This window comes from Molossus molossus, unplaced genomic scaffold (assembly GCF_014108415.1).
Source record: "Molossus molossus isolate mMolMol1 unplaced genomic scaffold, mMolMol1.p scaffold_m16_p_13, whole genome shotgun sequence".
NCBI classification, from domain to species: Eukaryota; Metazoa; Chordata; class Mammalia; order Chiroptera; family Molossidae; genus Molossus; species Molossus molossus.
In genome coordinates this window covers 37,153,315-37,159,153 of record NW_023425348.1, presented here as the reverse complement: position 1 = coordinate 37,159,153, position 5,839 = coordinate 37,153,315, and the positions used below count along the sequence as shown (strand labels likewise).

At 42.0% G+C, this 5,839-nt stretch overlaps 1 long non-coding RNA gene across 1 annotated transcript; it reads right to left on the bottom strand.

Moving 5' to 3' along the window:
* Nucleotides 1-1,509: 1,509 nt before the first annotated feature.
* On the bottom strand, nt 1,510-5,501 carry LOC118627939. Its single transcript, XR_004959229.1, has 3 exons — nt 5,457-5,501; nt 3,601-3,702; nt 1,510-1,592 (listed from the first exon to the last, which is right to left on the bottom strand). It is a non-coding gene; the product is annotated as an uncharacterized LOC118627939 (long non-coding RNA).
* Between the last annotated feature and the right edge of the window lie 338 nt (nt 5,502-5,839).

Genomic DNA, 5,839 nt, shown 5'->3' with positions numbered 1-5,839 from the left:
GCCTAGAAAATAGAGTAACACTCAAGGAGAAGTTTCAGCTCAGGTTTAACAGAGGCCACATTTAATCTGAGTGTTGAAAATTGAAAGAAGCGGGAGGATGATCCAAGGAGAGGGCAGTGAAATCCCAACTGCTACTAGGGGCAGTATGAGTAGAGATTCAGTAGCAGGTGAGAGAGACATCAGGATGACAAAAGCAGCAAAAGTTGGCAATAGATTGGACATGGGTTGAGGGCAGAGGAAGAAGTCAAAGATGACTGAGGGTGGGCTTGGTGGCAGGAAGATGGCAATGCTCCAAATCAATCTCCCAGGGACCAAGGCAGGGTTGTTCATTCAAAGCACAGGTGAAAAAGCAGATTGAGTGGCTCTATAAAGCCAATCCCATAGGGTACATAGATGCCCACATGCTTCTGGAAGTGATGAGCCAGAGGGAGGACACCTGACTGGCTTTGGCCTGCCAGCCTCAAATTATAGCAGACCCCCTCTGCAGTTCCATCACTTTTAAGAATTACTCTTGAAACTCTCATCAGATGTTCCTCTAGCAACCGTGTCAAGCAGGTGAGCACACTTGCTGTCAGTTTAAAGATCAGAAAGCTGGAACAATGAGTAGCCTTTTACTGAAAAATTACAGGTTTATTTTAATTAACTTAATTGACCTAACTGATTGTGTTTGCATTCGGTTCCAGGAATTCAAGTTGCTGAATTTTGTGAAAACACCGGAAACAAGTAAGTCAAATTGTCTTCCGCCCTGGTCAGGTTCAGTTGGTTAGAGTGTCATCCCCATACACCAAGGTTGTGGGTTCAATATCCAGTCAGGGCACATACAAGAAACAACCAATCACTCTGGCCAGTTTGGCTCAGCGGTTAGAGCGTCGGCCTGCGGTCTGGAGAGACCCGGGTTCGGTTCCCGCTAGGGGCATGTACCTCAGTTGCAGTTTGTCCCCGGCCCTGGTTGGTCGTGCGGGTGGCAGCCACTCGATGTGTCCCTTTCACGTCGATGTTTCTCTCTCTCTCTCTCTCCCTCCTGCTCTATCTGGACAAAGAATGAAAAAGTGTCCTCAGGTGAGGATAAAAAAAAAAAAAAGAAACAACCAATGAATGCATAACTAAGTGGAACAACAAATAGATATTCTCTCTCTCTTCCACTCTTTCTCTAAAAATCAACCAATCGATCAATAAACAAATAAGTAAATTTGCATTATTACAAAAGAATCATTGTTCAATGACAAATCTACATAAAGTTAATATACAAAATTACTTTTTACAAATAGCTTTTCTTTACCTTTTGTACTTATTTTTTTAACTAGTAAATACATGCACATAGTAAAAAGAAAAAGTTCTAAAGCAAATCTACCTGTCCCCTAGCCACCCCCATTTAACCCCTCTAGAGGTCACTACCAATTTCTTGTGTATCCTTAAAAAGAATATATTGTCTTAAAAATATATATTCTACACACAAAAGCTTGTTTATATTTACATAAGTGATATTATACTACACGCACAATTCTGGTCCTATTTTTTCCCCACTTAGAAATTTATCTTGGACATCATTCCAGATCAGTAGAGACAGAGTTATTTCTTTTTCACCATTTTACCTTTACCAAAAAAAAAAAAAAAAAAGCTTTATTAAATATTCTGCTATATGGATCACTGTATAGGTTATAAAATAAAGTCCAAGAAGTGGGATTTCATGAAAAGATGATATGTACATTTTTACTTTTTATAATTATTGCTAAATTGCTCTCTGGTTAACATTTCTATTAGCAATATATGAAAGTGGTTCATTTCCCTGACCCTCACCAATGCAATGGCTTCTCAAACATTTTCATCTTTGCCGGTCTGGTAGGTAAAAATTATATCTTATGAGTGAGGCTGATAATTTTTTTATATAATGAATATTCACTTATATTTCCTTATCTATAAATTATCTATCCTGATTATATATCTTTTTCTTAGTGAATTATAGATATTTTTATACACTTATTATGTGCCAAGCACTGTTCTAAGTGTTACATAAATTAACTCTTTTTGTCATAATAACACCGTAAGGCAAGTCCTAGCATCCTCATTTTCTTAAATGAGGAAGCAAGCTCAGAAAGGAATAGTAATTTGCCAGTGTCACACAACCACAGGGTCAGAGTGTCTTTTTGAACACTGGCGGTCTGGCTCCAGACCGCAAGTGTTAGCTACCATCATGCAGTACAGCTTCTTAGCAGCATACCCTTCTTTATGTCGCCCATGAACGATGTAGCACTAGAGGAAAGAGGCACAAATGAACATTTAACCCAGTGGGGAGACTAAAAGAGGAAGAATAGTCCTGGCCCAGTGGTTTAGAAGGTTGGAGCATCATCCCATACAACAAAAGATTGTGGGTTTGGTTCCAGATCAGGGCACATATGAAGGTTGTGGGTTTGATCCTGGGTTGGGGCTTTACAGGAGGCAACTTATTGAGGTTTCTCACATCGATGCTTCTATCTGTGCCTTCTTCTCTCTCTAAAAAAAAAAAAAAAAAAAAAAATCTATAAAAATATACCCTCGGGTGAGGATTAAAAAATAAATAAATAATTTTAAAAGAAGAAGAATAGAACTACTTAGAACAAAAACGGTGCTTCCCTTTGTGCTCTGTCAAAAAAAAAAAGTGAGAAATTGGTAAATCGGTTTAGAGATCAGCCTGTTGCCACCTCACAGCCAGTGGGTCCTCAGGCCCAGGGTGGCTTGCTGTGTCTTACAGTCCCTTGGGGAATGCCGATGAAAGGACTTGTTTGTGCAGCTATGTCAGCAGGGGTCTGGGGCCACTGGAGCCTCTGTCTTTTGGAGGATGTACTCCTGTAAGCTGCTCTCACTCTGCCTTTCTCATCCCTCCATTCTCCCCAATCCACTATCGCCAGTGCATGTTCATTTAAAGAAGAAAAGAAAGAATTGAGAGCTTTAATTTCCATAGGACGTAGAATGGTGAGATGTGAGGGTGATCTGGCTGCGACATCTGTCACCCCATTGATCACCAGGGTTGATTCAGCTGATCTGGCTGGATAGGCGGGTGTCCCCTCTTCCCTCACCGATCTGTCGCTCCCCAAGCTGCGTGCTGGGTGGAAGAGGACGACCTTCCCCCCAGAGAAGAAGACCGGTCTTAGGTCAAGGGTATAGGAGTAGCTGTGCTCCCCTGCTAGAACCTCCAAACAAGCTCTCAAGGATGTAGAATTTTGAAGAAATCACTGAATCCCGACCAAGAACAATCTTTCACTTGCCCAAGACTGGGAAATCAAGGCCCCAAAGATGAAGTGACTCAGAGAGCCATTTGAACCCAAGGCTGCATCCTCCTACACCTCCCCCAGATGCCAGTCTTTACCCCTGAACTCTTAAGGGCGAGAAGGAACCACAGAGCCTAGGCCCTCCACATCCACCATGGACCCACACCCCGGAGCCACAAGCCAGAAACCCCACGGAGGCTCACCGGGAGCCCAGCCCCCGACACCCGCCAGTAGGGGAGTCTCCTTAGTTGCTGAAGATAACTGCAGTGAATAAAATAGACAAAAATCCCTGTTTTTGTGTATCCTATTAGGGTCGAGCAATTTGACGGTGTGAGGCACCACCAGGGCACCTCACCTGTATTACTCAATACTTTTGCTCAGTTACTTCCTTTGGTTGATCTGGTCACCAGGGACATCTGGTTCTGAAGAACATCTGAAGTCTTCAAAGAGCACACACCTGTAGTTAAGGAAGAACTTCTTCAGCCGCCTGGCAAGAGAAATGGGTGTTAAATTCACTCGTGCCTGGGACCCTGTCAACTCTACAAGAGGCAGCAGAAGCAGGTATCTCTTTGAGGACATCTGTCTCCTCTCCCCACATGCTGGCCCTGTAAATCTCTTTCCCAAGGATGTGCAGCTGGCCAGATGGATCCCAGGCATCCAGGAAGGGCTCAGCTGAGATGCCACCTGTCCCTGGATGATATCAGTGACTCTCTCTGGAGCGGGGACCAGACCCATGGAGCCTGAGGTGCTGCTTGGACTTGATGTCTCTGAGTCGGGTGTGCGTGTTGTTTTGTATTTGGTTGTGTTGTTTTTTAAGAGGCAGAGCATGGCTTTCCTCTGCGGCAGAGGTGATATATGAGAAAATCAACATGTTCCAGAGGCTGAGAATTATTTTCAGATAAAGAAACTCCAAGGCCGACTGCAGTTTGTAAATTGTTCATACAACTGCTTATTATTTTTTCTCTATCTGTACCATTTACATTTTTACGATATGTATATTTATATCTATTTAAAACATAAGGGAAAAAATAAGAGATGAGCACTTCAGTCAGTTGCATGGGAGATCCTGGCATGTCTAGCGTACAAATCTCTGTCCTTCAATTAACTTCATTAGTGGCAGCAGCAAGTGACGATGTAGACTGTGCCTGCCAATGAATTACAGCTTTTCAAAAACTCAATTGGGGTGAAAATGGAAAATCTTAAAGGTTTGATGTTCTGGTTCTTCTTAGTAAATTTCTATCAAAATCATTTAGAAATTCTAACTTGTAGTATTGTATTGTTTGTAAACCACAGAAGATGTACCTAGTTTATACTTTAGAATTTTTCATTCCAGGATTTTAAAGTCTTTTCGATGTATTTACAGCTATCTTTATAGCTTCTTTGTGGAGAGATAATAAAAATAAAAGTAATTCTTTGATGAGAAAAAAGAAAAGAAAAGAAAACAAGAAGTAATTCACGCAGCTCCTTTCCACATGAGCCAGACCTCAAATCTTTGCCCTTAGCTCCTACCTTGGTACTTTTTATACTGTTGGGGAAATATAATTAAAACAAAATCTCTTCCCAACCCAAACACTTCTCTATAAAGGTTGAAGAGAAAGAAAACCATTTTAGTATTGAATAAGCATGAAATCGGACTGTGATGCACATCATAAGCAATCCCTAAGACATAACAAAGACAGAAGGAAATCTCATATAGCTGCTATGAGCTGAATATTTTCCCTTCAAAATTCTTAATTGAGGTTGTACTTCAGCACCTCAGAATGTGACTGTATTTGGAGCTAGGGCCTTTACAAAGGCGATTAAGCTCAAATACAGCCATTAGGGAGGGCCCCAATTCCTCTGACTGGAAGCCTTACAAGAAGAGGAAATGTGGACACAAACAGCTACTAGGGATGCCTGTGCACAGAGGGAAAGGCATATGAAGTCAGGGGCGACCTCAGAAGAAACCAAACCTGTTTATACCTTGATCTTGAATTTCTAGCCTCCAAAACTGTTAAAAACTAAATTTCCATTGCTTAAGCCACCAAATCTGTGTTATTTTGTTATTGGTTTGTTTAGCAAACCGATAGCCAAGCAGATGTACTCCATTTCATACCTGTTCTCACAATAACTAGTCCTCAGGTAAGAAGACCTGAGGGTACCATTTGACACAAATAGTTCATCCTAGATTCATCTAATAATTCTTAGTATCTAGAGCAACATAATACAGACCCTTAGAGATGTCTCAACATTGGGCCAAGCACCAGGATCTTCTCCTCTAACCCCTTCAAGATTGGCTTCCTCTGCAATGCCTTCCACGGGGCTTGTCCTGGGCCTAGAAGCAGATGAGGAGTACAGAACTTCCACCATCTGTCCATGCCAAAATAAGAAAGGGACACAGAAGAACTTCCTTAAGCACCATGGCTGGATACTACCTGCCTCCTCACTCTCCTTCTCCTCGCAGCAGGGAGTGAGGGCCCTAGAGAGAATTCTAGGTAGTTTATGTTTGAGTCAAACTGAGATGAGTCGTGTTGACTCCAGCTCTACAGATGCTGCCAAAGGACACTGCCTCCTTAATATGCACAGTATCCAGGCAGTGAGCTGCAAGATAGGAT